At 36.5% G+C, this 15,031-nt stretch overlaps 1 protein-coding gene across 4 annotated transcripts in view; it reads left to right on the top strand.

Annotated features, from left to right (window-relative positions):
• Nucleotides 1-15,031, top strand: part of cobll1b (cordon-bleu WH2 repeat protein-like 1b) — a 54,440-nt gene that overhangs the window by 1,610 nt on the left and 37,799 nt on the right. The gene's annotated exons all lie outside the window — the stretch shown is intronic.

Below are 15,031 nucleotides of genomic sequence, written 5' to 3'. Positions count from 1 at the left end.
GAAATGATCCAGTTGTACAGTAAGTGTGGATATTTGAGTCTGTAGGAAAGTGTCATGAAAGATTGTAATAGTGATGCATGTGTGTTTGTTCTTCCGTGTTGTGGATTTAAAGATTATGTGGAGTGAGGAGAATAGGGGGAAAAAGTTAGTACTTTTAATTTATTTCCAGTTTTCAAGCAGTTTATTGCACATGCATAATGGAATAAGCGATTTTATGTACAGTAGCTGGAAATAAATGTATGAATGCAATGCATTGGGCAGGATTGACATTTGTGTGATCTGTCACTGTAGACTGTTTATGAGTGAAGATTTAGACATTGTGTGCTTGTTTACAAGACAGTCTGACTGTAATTAAAGTCTCTGTTGTCGCAGGCATTGCCTCGACCTTTGACCTCGGTGCATTTCCTGCCTGCAGAGCAGAGCTGAGAAACGCTCTTGGACACATGTGGAGGTCATGGGAAATGAACTTTAGGGGAGGGGGAGTCTCTGCAAAATCTCTGGCAAAATTCTCCTGCTTAATTTCTTTGCTGGGGAAATGAGGATGTAATTGCATTTGTTACTTTACTGGACAAGAGTCGTCGAGCGAAGAACAGGGTCTACGGTTTTCATTTCCCTCTTAGATAAGACTGGAGATTACAGGAAAAATGGTTGCTGCGTTCAATGTGAGGTTTGTTAATTTGACCTCAGAGCCAAATGTACTTATCTGGTGTAATAATCCATGTCTGTGGGGGCAATACTACAGACTAGGAAATTTAAAATACACAAACCAGACACAGAACCGGTCTTTGAAAACCACATGAGGCCGATTAGCCGTCTGTATCATGAGTGAGGAGATCTGGACGTTGAATCCTCCGTATGCATTAGCGTCAAACATGATCTTTATTAACACACTTTGGACTTTAAGACTTTGGAAATTTGTGCTCCATGGGTTCAGATTTTGCTAGCAAAAGATGATGTCAGCTGAGAGCTTTCCAATGGCTGGAAGCATTTCTATGAAATCGGAGAGATATTTTCCAGCACGTTCTCATAACTCTCTTTTTCTGCATTATTATATCTCTCTCTCTCACACACACACACGCTACCTCTCCCACGATGCTATGAGCACATCCCTGTGTTATTGTGATTTTAATCAGAGGCGTGTCTGATATTTTTAAGGCTTTTTTATAAGAGTCTTTTGAGCGTCACACAAGTGCTTTGATTTTGCAACCAGGATCAATTGATTAGTGCTGTCGGTGGGGTTTACAGCGGGAAAGTTTTGTTGTGTTAAACAGCGTGGCTCTTAAAGGGATACTTCACCAATTAGCATTACGCTTTGTATCAGTAGAAACCCGGTAGTATTTTCGAATGGCCGTGCTTCCCTCCCTCATGTCCCCCTGAGGGCTCGCAAAATGTCAAAATCGCTGGTAGACCCTCGGGCAGGCACTCTTCAGATTTTGGTAGCCCGAAATTAATTTTACTAGCCCAAATAAAAAGACAATTTTTAATGTAGAAAATTGGTTAGGAGTCAAAACATGAATCAAAAACTTTTTCAAAACACAAATTCACTATTAACTAGTTTCATTAAAATGCAGATGGCAGGGTTTTATGATCACTGAGGTCCCGAATGTGAGGTAGGGGGGTTCGGGGACTCCTCCGAGAAAATTTAGATTTCTCTGATCTACATATGTGCATTTTAAAATGTTTTGAAGGCCAAAAAAAATTGGATAACAAAGCTTTAAAACCATGTCACGCAGCTGATTATTTTCCTCTCCTCATCAGCATCACACTCTTTTTCTCTTTGTTTTTGTCTCTTCCCCTCCTAAATCTGAGCTTTGACTGATTTAGGCTTTTTGTCATTTTTGTCTGTCAGTGAAGAAAGTAAACATAGGGTCAACTGATAGGTTGATTTATGAATCATTTTCTCAGACGCGTTAATTTACTGAAAGCTACTAGGAAAGCTAGGTATTGCCGCTGCGGATTGAAGATGAAGAATGTTCTGAATCTGATTATAACAAGACTGAAGCGAACACTATTTCAGATAGCCCGTCGGGCAGGCCAGGCCGGTTATGCATTTTGGTAGCCCGACTGGAAAACACAATAGCCCCCGGACGTTGGGCTAGCGATTTTGCGAGCCCTGAGACGAGAGATTTCTGTATTGTGTGTCTGGAAAAAAAACTCAGATGACGCAAAAATCGTCATTTAAAGTCATCAGAGGCTTTTTTGTCCAGAGGCGAGAGACTCCAGCCAGTAGGAGGAGGAGCTCGTTCTGCATGTCTTCAACCCGCCCATAGGGGGATCTCACGATAAAACGCCGTCTTTTCAGTTTCGAGTCGACTAGTAGCCTAGTTGTATCATTTCTTCCGATATGGCCCTCTGTAAACGGTAAGCGTGGCTTAGGAGTAGCCTCGTAGGGCAGCGAAGCAAGTGCATTCTGGGAGTTGTTGTCTTTCATCCACATGAGCCAAAAATACATTTTCTGGCTTTTCTCAGTCTAGAAGGCACCAACTTCTAAAATAATTTCACATTTCTGCTACATAAATGACCCAATTTAAATACAAATTCATCTTTCCAGCAGTGAAATATCCCTTTAACCGCACAGAAGTTGTTGTGTAATTCGGGAGCAGGATTCGGGTTTCTCTGGCACTGCAGGGCATCAGGCCATCAACCATCTTATATCTGTGGTGCAACTCTGTTTGTAAATTCAAAATTTCCAGCATTTTGCCAAGTTACACAATTGATTTATACTGTTTTCACATGAGGTTTGAAAATTTGGTCCAAAAAACACGAGTTTGATTTCACTCTATTCCTCTGCAGGTCTCTTTGCACGTTGTATTTCAATCGCAATCTCCATTTGAAACCATGAAACACAACCAGTGTAGTCTGATTCACGAATGCATGATTTTTTTTAAAATAAAATAGTTAAAAAAAAACGCTACCAATTTGAAACTGATCTATTCTTGTTTATACCTTAAACCTGGCATAGTGTGCTATGCATATTGTTGGTTCCTACAGCAAGCAATAGCCATCATTTCACCGTCTAGGTTAACCATAGGCCCGATATAGTCCGGCTATGAGTAACCCATTTCTAGCCAAAATAACCTTGAATTTGGTTACATATAATTTTTGCCAAAATAACTTGCAAGATGTATGATATTCCATCATTTAGCCTAAGCAAAGTTAACAGTGATTACAAGGTGTTTGGTTTAATTTCTTTGACATGTTCTATGTGTAGCCTGTGCGTCCATTCTTGGGCTATTGTTAGACGTCTATTCAATTTTCACTGACAGCCCGAATTTTTCCTTGTTTTAGCCTAGACATCAGGGCTGTGTTTTGACGGCTATTAGACGTCTTTTAAACGCAAAATTGCTTGCTGGGAAAGACGACGAAAAAGACGTCTGATAAATGAATAAATGTAATGTAATTAAACACTGCCTAAGCAATGAGATTGTATTTGTATGTAAGAATGAAGAACTTTACAATTGACAAATACTCAAATAAATCAGAATTGAATTCAAACAAATTGAAATGGAATCAAATGGAATCAAGAGCATTTGTATCTGAATCTAAGGCTCTGTTCACACTCTCAGTCCAAATCTGATTATTTGTGTATCCGCTTGGAATCTGATCTAAAATTATTGACTGTCCACGTTGTGCATCGCAACTGTTCAGATTTGATTTGTGTGTCCCATGCCGCTCTTTAGTTTTCAAGAATATCTGGATTGGCTTCTATGCCAAAACCAACAACAACAGCCGCAGCATGGAGGGATTTGCAAAACAGATGTTGTCTTATTTGCAACATGACGACGTGTGCGCTGGACTACTGCGTCGTCTGAGGCAGCGGCAGAAACGTAGGAGGCTGGTATGAGCGGCTTTATTCCATGCCGTCGTCTCTGCCGGTTTCAAAACATTGCCATTGCCATTTTCATAAACCTTGTTTCTGCAGTGACTTTCAACATGTTTCCTATAACAACGTCTGATGTTTACGTTTTACATGCCGTGAGAAAGTCACAAAAACCATGTGAAATCTGATCAGAGCAATCAGACTGAAACAGATATCCAGAAATGTGATTCGAATAGGATTTCAAACCACATATGAATGTAACTCGAAACTGATTTGTAAAAATTGCATTTACTGTGATTTATTTAATTTTTATTTTTTTGCTGTTCACACTTGTTAAATCTGATTGGACTTGAGTCGTATTTGGACTGACAGTCTGATCGTAGCCTAATTGAATTGGGAAATCTGAATTGATTATCAGTCCTACTGAATCGCAGTAAATGCATGTCATAAACAAAGTAATTTGTTTATGCAATATTGTAGCTAATTTGACAATGCTTCCAGCTACCAATGCAAGTGTTGCACTTTCACATCCATGCAACACATTTGACAATATTTAAATCTGTTTTGCCGATTTCCTCCCCCAAAAAAGTGCAGATAATGCGGGCCTGCTAATAACGTACAGCGACTGCAGATGTGCCCGCATTTAGCAATGGTTTCATATTCTGGAAGCTCGGAATGGTAAAAGAAGAGACTGACAAATGAGGGGAATTTAAGTTTGATCTCTGCAAATATGAAAGCAAGATGTGGAACTTCGCAGGTGTTGGCAGGGCTCTATTGTGTGCTGCTGCAGTTTGGCTTCTTTTACTCTTGACATCTGTTCTTGGAATTCAAAGCTGGACGAACAGCTTCGGTGTTGAGAATAACTGCGGGAATGTTTACTCGCTTATGATGTCATCTTGTGTGATCTGTAGTAATTTCCACATGATCAACACAGACACTTCTACCTCAGTGCAGCACGGACCAGGCCTTGACAACAAAGTGTCACCTTAGGGACAGGCTATGGAAGCACTTGAGTGTTGTTGCAGATGTTTCCATTACTTTCTCACACTCCAGCTTTCCCTCTGCATACACTCATATACTGTACCAACACACACACAGCTGTTCTATCCAATCCGCTGTTGAAAAGCTACAGTATAAGAACAGTGATGTTATGTTGGCTTGATAACGAACTTCTGGAAACCACCCAGGATAGTCTACAATCCACTTAGCAACACCCTAGATACCATCAGAACACCATAGCAACTGCCTTACAACACTTCCTTGTATACACCCCGATGCATTGATCAAACGTCTAATGATACAATGTATCGATTCGATGCCACATGTAAAATATCGATATGAGGTACCTTTTTGACACTCTGTGTAACTGTGTACAGTGTGTAACTGTGTAAATTACAAAACTGTGTAATTTTTTGTTGTTGTTGTAAATGTCCCAATTGACCGTTCGCAAAGACCCGCCCCCCTTAGTTACTGTCGCTATATATCTCACGCCACACCATGTTCTCACGCAGTGAAAAATATATCGCGGAGCAGAGAGGAGACTGACAACACGCTGACAGACAGGACAGACCAGGTTACTTTTCGGTTACGTTTGATATTAAACATATTAAACAAAGTCTCACCTTTCAAATTTGGTCATTTTTTAAAAGAAATTTAAACAATAAATACCGTTTTGTGGCTCTTTAATGTGTCGTGACAGATCGCTGTAGAGCATCAGTTAAAGCTGCTCGTGAACCGATCATCTCTTCCTTCTAGTTAATTTATAGCCTCAAATAAACATGAATAAACATAAGAAGGAATGTTGTTTTAACCACGGAAAGGCGTCAGAACACTCTGTTTTTCAAGTTCAAATCCTCCCATGTTAATCTACTAACTCTCCTGACTGCTTTGTTGGACAAAATGGCGGTTGGCGAAGTATGATTGGTCAGATCACCTGTCAATCAAGCTCCCTGCGAAGGGTCAATTGGGGAGAGGGTGTGCAATTTTCAAAGAGTTTAAAGGGGTGGTTGATTATGATTTGACTTTTCTAACTTTAGTTAGTGTGTAATGTTGCTGTTTGAGCATAAACAACATCTGCAAAGTTACAACGCTCAAAGTTCAAAGCAAAGGGAGATATTTGCTTTTAAGGAAATCACTTTTTAAGGACTACAACAAACGGCTGGTAGAGATTAGTGACATCCGGGGTTAGTGACATCTCTAACCCTAAAATCTACATAAACTCCGCCCCCTGAACACGATTTATAGATTATCAAGACAGAATATGCTAATCAATGACTAGAAGATAACTACACATAAGCTACATAAACTCATCAACTAACCAATCAGAAATGTCCTGTTGCTTCTACATGTTGTCACTTCTTCTTGAGTCTCTCCATCATACATAAAAGGCTAAAAGTTTTTTAAATTTTCAGTGCATGTCTGTGTGAGTGCAAGCTGTTGAAGCTCCGCCCCCTGTGCTGGGAGCAGGAGCTCATTTGCATTTAAAGGAACAGACACAAAAACGGTGCGTTTTTGCTCACCCTCAAAAAGTGACAATTTTAACATGCTATATAAAAATATCTGTGGGGTATTTTGAGCTAAAACTTCACATACACACTCTGGGGACATCAGAGACTTATTTTACATCTTGTGAAAAGGGCATTATACCACCCCTTTAATTAAACGTTCATCTTATATATTTTGGTTGCATTTGTGAGTTAATAAAAATGTAACTGGTTGTGTAAACTTGGCACATAATATCTAAATATCGATAAATCAATTGATATAGCCCTAAATCGAATCGAATCGAAACGTAATGTTATCGCATAATTTTTTGAGATATCAGCAAATGTCGTATCTCTGACTGAGAGAATCGATATCATATCGTGATGAATTGTCTGATTTAAACTCCTAGTAAGGCTGTCTACGTTGAATATTTGTCTGAGACTTAGGCTAGTTGTCTGGATTAGTGATTTGAACTTTGAAGTTGTTTTTGTCGTTTGAAAACTTTGCAGGATATGAAAGGTTTCAGGTTGGGTGTTTTCTCAATAGAATCAACAGAATGATTAATAATCCAGCATTTAACATGTCCTGTTTACCGTGTAAGGTTTGGCTTTAAGAGACAACTCCCTAAAACACTTTTACAACAATGGCTAGTCTGGAAAATGTAGACATCTACAGCCTGAGGCAATTTGAAGCTAAAGTGACTCTTTACGTTTGAGATCACATGCCAAGGGATAGTTCTCTTTCTCATATTGGATACCAGAAAATGAAAGTTTGGTCATCATTTACTCCCCTTCATGTTGCTCAAAATGTGCATGTATAGAAGAATGCATTGTGTGTGTGTGTATATATGGAAACATGCATTTGGACTGGAGAGTTAGTGCTGAAGAAAAAAAGCACAGGTGTGTATACAGGCTATTTTATTTTTATTTTTGTTATGATGTATGTTGACATAATTGAATTCTTGAGTAAACTATCCCTTTAAATATAGTATACGTGAGTTGTAGCATAGTAGCATCATTAAATACTTGCTTAATTTGCTTACTTGAGTATGTTATCTTGTGGTGACAAGCCTAGCAGAATGAACACAATGGCTCTGTTCAAAAACCTAGTGAGCTGCCTTACTGTCTACTGCCTACTTAGGGAGCACCCTATCTGAAATGCAACCAGGTTGCTGATTTGGAACGCTTTACATAGGCAGCCTAAAATGTGTTGCATAAAAATACATTGCCATTTAAAAGTTTCGGGTCAGTACGATTTTAGTTACGTTTTTAGTGACATGAATACTTTTTCCCCCCAGCAAGGATACATACAATTCTTCACTTTTAAATTGAAAGTGACAGTAAAGACATTAATAATGTTATAAAAGATTTCTATTTCAAATAAAAGCTGTTCTTTTGAACTTTCTATTCATGTAAGAATTCTGAAAAAATCATCACAGTTTCCACAAAGAATTGTGAAAAATTATAATAAATGATTTTGAGCAGAAAATCAGCATATTAAAATTAATGAAGGATCATGTGACACTAAACACTGAATTAATGATGCTGTAAATTGAGCTTCGCATCACAGGAATAAATTACATTTAAAATATATATTCAAATAGAAAACTGGTATTTGAAATGGTAATAATATTTTACAATATTACTGTTTTTAATGTATTGCTGATTAAATAAATGCAGCCTTGGTGAACATGAGACTTCTTTCAAAAAAAAAAACTATATATATATATATATATATATATACTGTATATATAAATATAACATATATGTCATTATATAGATCAGTGGGTGTCTCTCACATTGTCCCACAGCAACGATAAAATAGTGTAGATTAGTGTACAATGTTATATTATAATCATTTATTCTATTTCATTCAACATATTTAATATTGGGGGTATCCAAGTTATTTCACATATTTAAACCTTTTTTTTTTTTTTTAAGTAACGCAATAGTTATTTTCCCTGGTAATTAGTTACTTTTGTAACTGAATTCAGTTAATAACTCAGTTACTTTTAGTAAGAAGTAACTAGTAACTATAACTAATTACTTTTTCAAAGTAACTTACCCAACACTGCTAGTCAGTCTTAAGTTGGATTGAGGTTTTCATAGCTATTTTTCGATATTAAATCATAATTATTATGAACAGTGTAGCTTCATCTGCAATGTGTTTTGGTTAAAATGTGTTCTGCCATTATCTTCTCTGAGAAGAACACATGCAATGCTGCCATTTAATTTGTCAGCATATTAATGTTTCCTATGTTGTGTGCATGATGTCTTAAAATGCTGCCTATGTAGACAGCTCACTAGGATTTGCAACAGAGCCAGTATCTGTGGACGCCATAGATCTTCTGTGCATACCATACGTCTTGACTCCTCCACATTCCACACATACACATTCTCTCTCTCTCTCTCTCTCTCTCTCTCTCTCTCTCTCTCTCTCTCTCTCTCTCTCTCTCTCTCTCTCTCTCTCTCTCTCTCTCTCTCTCTCTCTCTCTCTCTCTCTCTCTCTCTCTCTCTCTCTCTCTCTCTCTCTCTCTCTCTCTCTCTCAACAGCTGTATTTAACACTCCAGCCTCCTCAACACTTCCATGAGGACTTAATGCAGTATTTCTCTCTGTGGAACATGAGAACTCCTGATTTCGCACTGCCTTTCCTGTCTGAAGAATACAAGGCCTTTATTTCTCCATGCTGTGTTTCTCCGAGCACTGAAAGAGCATGTGGCAGGACTCCAGAGAACACAGGAGAATGGGGGCTCTTTGTTTTGCTGTCAGGCCTGCAGGCAGTGACCGTAAACTGCTTTGAATGCAGCAAAAAGGAATATGCTCCAAATTGATTAGTTTGGTGTGTGCCTTGTGTTTTTCGGGGAGTTACACTATCCGTCAGACATGCTGTCCTTTTAAATGTCGCGTTCCAGAAGATGATGCACATTGAGTTCCTCAAGTGTTACACATTTGGTGGCGCAACTGTAAGCTATCAGTGTTGCATGTTAGAGTTTGCTGGTATGCACATGTGTGCTTGCATTAACAAAGATGACACTTGTCTTGAGCACAGACATTGGCATCAAAAATACAAATTGGACAATTGGGGTTCTCATGATATTTGGTGTTACTAAAAGTTGAATGTCCACATTCTCTGACAGTGTTTCCTGCACTAATTTTTAGCTGAATCATTGTGTTGTTTTAGCCGGTGTTTTCTGATTCATAAACACATTAGTCTTATGAACCGACTCTTTTTAATGACTAGGCACAACAACAACAAAAACTCTGTCTACGCTTTGAGATCGTCTCCTCACGTCATAAAAACACACTGAACCTGCCTGTGGGAACTGAAAGAGCTCACAGATTCCTTGAAGAAATGCTCTATTGAAGACTTTTCCACTTCATTTTTTCCTTTACTCTGAAATTAAATCCATCTATCTGCATCAGAGTCAGCCTCGCTTATAAATGCATTTCGCGGTTCTGCTGACGTTTTAGAAGTGATAAATGTGTGACTTTTTTTACATTATTTATTTTTGAAATCTGATGTGGCAGTCTATTTATTATTATTATTATTATTATTATGATTATTATTAACTAATTTTGTATTATTATTTTAATAATATTTTATATTGATTTAATGCTATACATATATTTAATTAATTATTATTTAATAATTACTGTACTATTATGATTTGTATTATTCTTATTTTTAATATTATTTATCTCATTACTCTTTAATAATATATAACTCTAAAAAAATATATAATCTGACAATCTGATGTGTCCCAATGTGGCAGTTTATCATCATCATCATCATCATCATTATTATTATTATTAGTTTTATTATGAACATGAAATGAAAATTTAAGTTATGGATTGTTTTTAATGCAAATTATGGAAAACGGATGTAACTAAGAAAGTCAGACTTTGGTAGTTTGCTTTAAGCAATTTCACTTTTACTTATATTTGTGGTTCATTATTTGGTCAAACTTCAAAGACTTAATAGTAGTATCTTTTTATTCAGACTCATGGTCCATCCATACAAAAAAAAAATAGTAATACAAATACAAAAAAAAAAAAACACACACAAAATACACAACACAAAGTAATATTACAATATTACAATTCACCACTGTTTATGTCACAGTCATGAATGACAAGAGAGGAGTGTTGTTACTTTTATGATACAACCCTAGCAACCCCTTAGCAACACCCTTGCATCATGGCAGTGAATGTGCATGGGAAAACACCACTTGCATCTTCTACAGAAAATGTAATAATCGAGTTTAAACCTGCTCCCACATTGCACACGATATTTTAATATAACAAGACAAATTGTTTTCCAGCACATAAAACTATGAAAAAGACGACAATTTCCCCTCCTCCTCATTTTTCAATGTAACATGAGAGGTATAAATGTCCATCTGCCGCATAACTTAGACATCATAGTCATTCAGGGACTGGATTTCAGGCCACTGAGCTCGCCAGCTCGTAATGACTTCTATCAAGTGTGTCCATCTTGTTATAAAAATCTCTTGCGTTTTATTCCCTGTGTCAGGTACTCAGATTTCATTAGAAATCATTGCTGTCTACATATATAGATTTTTATTGTACAATCTTCTTGTGATTTACTCATTTAATTCTGATGTAGATGTCCAACAGCGATCAAATCAAATTTAAGGCATTTCTTTTTGATGCATATTGTTTGCATGCACCTTTATAATGCCATAGAGAGCTCATGAAATCAAAATTGAGGCTTTTAGTCCTTGACTATTAGTTTTTTTTTATTTTTTGTTTTTTTATTAATATTTACTTGCTATGCATAATTATTTGTTTAGTTGCCTTATTATGGGTATTATGATGATTTATTTTATATTATTTTTATTATATTTTTAATATTTGATTTTATTTATTTTAATTTGTTGACTATATTTTTGTACCTATGCCAAATATTCTTGAGTTTCATCATTTGTGTGATACAAAATTTGTGCAAAAAAACACACACACCAAGTCATGATTCCAAGACCAAAACCATGAATGCATTACCATCTCTGACCTTGCATTGCAAACCCAAGCGGTGATGAAGATCAGTGTTGTGAAGTCTAGAATTTGGCCACCCGGTGACTTTTGGACGCTACTGTGTGTGTGATTGGCTAAGAAGGAAAACACTGGCTGGTGTATCTCTGGCAAGTGTGTCTCGGCAGACAATGTCTCTTTGTCTCAGAAGAAAGGATTCAGTGTAATAGTTTTTAATTCGAACTCCAGGGGAAATACTTCCCTTTTTACTTTTATGTAAATGTTGGCTCTTCTGCTAATAAGGAGCTCTTGCAGCCTTTTTATACTCCTGTATATTCCTGCACATCTCAGCACACAACACGTTTAGTGGATTTGAATTTCACAGGTCTTTAAGGAAGCTAAGCATTTAATTCCGGTCTACTTATCTTGTAAGAGGTACAAAATATCCCAGCGAGGCTGCGAGCATGTGATCGGAACCATTTCCCTTCTGCTTTGCTTATCTAAATACTTGGCAGATGTTTTGACCAGTCTCTGTAGAGAAGGAGATGTTTTGGCCTTGACTTTTCTGTATCTAGACTCTGCGATGGGAATGTCGAGGTCGGGACATATGTGAACCCGGAGAGATGCGTGGGTGAACTGGAAGAGTGAGAGTTCATCAGGCAGTACATTGACCCTCTGCATGACCTGTAAAGCATGGGGTCATTTGCGGGTCGTATATGGATCACCCAATGAGTTCTGAATCCCAAATTGAGCATTATATCTGTATTGTACCACACCTCCCCCTTCCGCTTGTCATGGGAGAGCTGCTTCAATGGTGAACATACAGTAAATGCAGTGTTAAACACTATGACCTTTTGTTTCGGCCTATGTCTCTTTGGCTTCCTGGTGAGATGGAGTTGTTTCCATTTGTTTTTCAGATACCGTTGTTGAGCGGCTTGTATGAGGTGGTCTAGTTTATCACAAAACTGGTTTGTAATGTTTCTTAGATCCTCTAGATCACAACTTGTTTTACTTTGGACATCAAAAGGCGACCCAACACTACTTTAAAGGGTCACGAAACCCCCTGTTTCAGCAGTGCAAGTAGCAATAGATTCTATTTACACTATGTAAAAACAGTAGTATTTTCTTTGCAATAAGTTTAAATAGTAGTTACATTGCTTTTTATACTTATAAATAGTGTACAATTTGCTGAATAAGTTGCGGAAGGGGAAGAGGGAACACTATCAACACCGCAATGGCTTTGAAAGTTTCGCTCTCATTGAGTTAAAAGCGCCAAAGCTTCTCCCAAATTTAATTTACCATTACACGCAACACAATAAACACATGGTTTTGTAAGCTTTTGGTAAATTACACAAATACATACATATATTTTTATATATCCGTTTGATTGGGCCATAAGATCATTGTGGATGAATCGTGTTTGTGTCGAAGAAAACTTATGCAATGCAGAAACTCTTACAAAGCAAAAACAAACACTTATTTACTTATTTTATTTAGTTAATTTTAGCAATTATTTTAGGCTATTTGAATAATTTTTAAATATTCTTAACATTCTATAATTATACATTTTAATTTTTTTTTAAATATATATAGCCTATATATTTATTATTTATTAATTTTTATTTTTGAACCTATTTACGGTATGTATGGTTATTTCCTCAATTGCATTAAGTTCCTTATTATTTTTACATTTTTAATTTATTTTTATTTACTTATTATGCACGATTATTTGCTTATTTGCATTATGATTATTTAATTGTTATATCATTTTTTTTATATTTTATTTTATATTATATAATATTTAATTACTATGCATTATTATTTGCTTTGTCAGACTATTATATTACTTTAGTTGACTTAGTTTGCAAGAGACAAACATCATAAGCTGAGTCTGTTGCAGTGGTTAGCAGTTATTTTAATACGTAGTGAATAAAATAAATAGCAAAAAAAAAAAGATATAAAAATACGATATATAATATATTATTTATAAATAACAGCCATTGCGTATCTCACGGTAGCATTCCCGTGAGCCGATTCTCAAATATCTACCAAACTAACCAAATTTTATTCAAATTGACATTTGAATCAGGTTCAACTGGTACATCACCCACCCCTATTTCCAGTGTAGTCTGACTAATTATAAGGTAAGAGAATGGTTTCGATGTGATAACAGTTTGAGTACAAGCATAGTTCAGGGGAAAACATTTAGTTTTTCTTGAAATAATAGGGCATGCACAGAGGATGTGATTCACACAGAGTCTCTGTGTTATTTTCTTCCTCTATCTTCCCATCCCACAATGCTTTGGGAGTAATGGCCTTTCCAGACCTTCTCTAAACAGCTTGTGTTTACGGTGAGCGACCTTCTCTTACCATATTACCAGCTGTGGCCCTGGATCTGTGTTTTGTCTGTCCGTAGGGAATATCCTCCTCTGCCCATCAACCACCCCTTTTCAATCGAAGCCACTTCTTTTTGCATCACATCCCGGACACTTTTCTACTTTGATGTCCAATGTCAAATTTGGGTAAAAAAAAAAAAAATTTGCTCTGCATTTAATCTCATTGCATTGAAATATTAAAGAGACCTCACTGGTGTTTTGTCTTTCCAATGGTTGTTTATGCATGGAGCCTTCATTTCCAACACTCTTAAAAAAAAATGGTTCTGAACACAATTAGGGCTTTTCTGATGGTAACAATTGCAGAACCTTTGTTGGTGCTAAATAGCACACTTTGTATAAGGTTCCATTGAAGAACCGTACTTTGAATGTGCTATACAGAATCTTACAATAGTGTATAAAGCTGAAATCAATCACTTTAGTTCTGCTGCAATGCAAGTGAGTGAGTGAAAACTCCTGTTATAATAAAAAAATCTGCTAATTTAGTCTCTTATTTACATTGTGTTTATTAGGGCTGCACAATATATCGAAATATCGCAAATGTATATATCGCAACGGCTTGCAATAACAAAAGACAAAGAGAAAATCACTCACTGCTCTTGGCTGAATAACTTTTGTAGCTTTAATAAGAATCAGTATATATTTAATTCATACAGTGAAAACTAAGCAGTGTTTTATTTTTACATTTGATTATTCAGTTTCTGTTGTTAAATAAAGCTAATATAGGATAACCTGAACCCCGTGGTTTACACTGATGTTAAAATAACACTTCTTATGCTACAGTAAAACACTGATGTTCACTTTCAGAAGCTGTAAGGATGTTTTCCTGTCACAAAAAGAATGTGAAACACGCATGTAGGTTATATAATTTTAAATATATTTTAAAGATAATTTAAGTTTATTTCACACACTTTAAGCATTATCATATCGAATATCGCATTATTTAATGAGTTATCGCATATCACAATTTTCTTCAATATCATGCAGCCCTAGTGTTCTTGTTGGTTATAATGAAATGATTTGCGATTGTGTATTGAGCCGATTCTGACTAACTCATCAAACACCTTTGATTGGCCATTGCGTTCATGCGCTCCGATATGTTAGTGATTGGCTACACTGCTCAATGCTGCAAAAACATGTTGTAAATAGAAACCTTTGACGCTCTTCACAAAGTGCTCGCACAAATACGCACTTGAGCATTCAGTAGGTATCGAAATACGTTTAATTTTAACAACACTACCAGTTACAATTCATAGACATTTTAATAAGATATGAAGTATTATTGAGTATTGAGTGATACTGATATTGAGTGTTGACAGTCTGTCTTGTTGGATGGTTGAGC

The sequence above is a fragment of the Scardinius erythrophthalmus genome, assembly GCF_964197995.2.
Source record: "Scardinius erythrophthalmus genome assembly, chromosome: 6".
Lineage (NCBI taxonomy): Eukaryota > Metazoa > Chordata > Actinopteri > Cypriniformes > Leuciscidae > Scardinius > Scardinius erythrophthalmus.
This window is presented reverse-complemented; position numbering and strand designations above follow the sequence as displayed.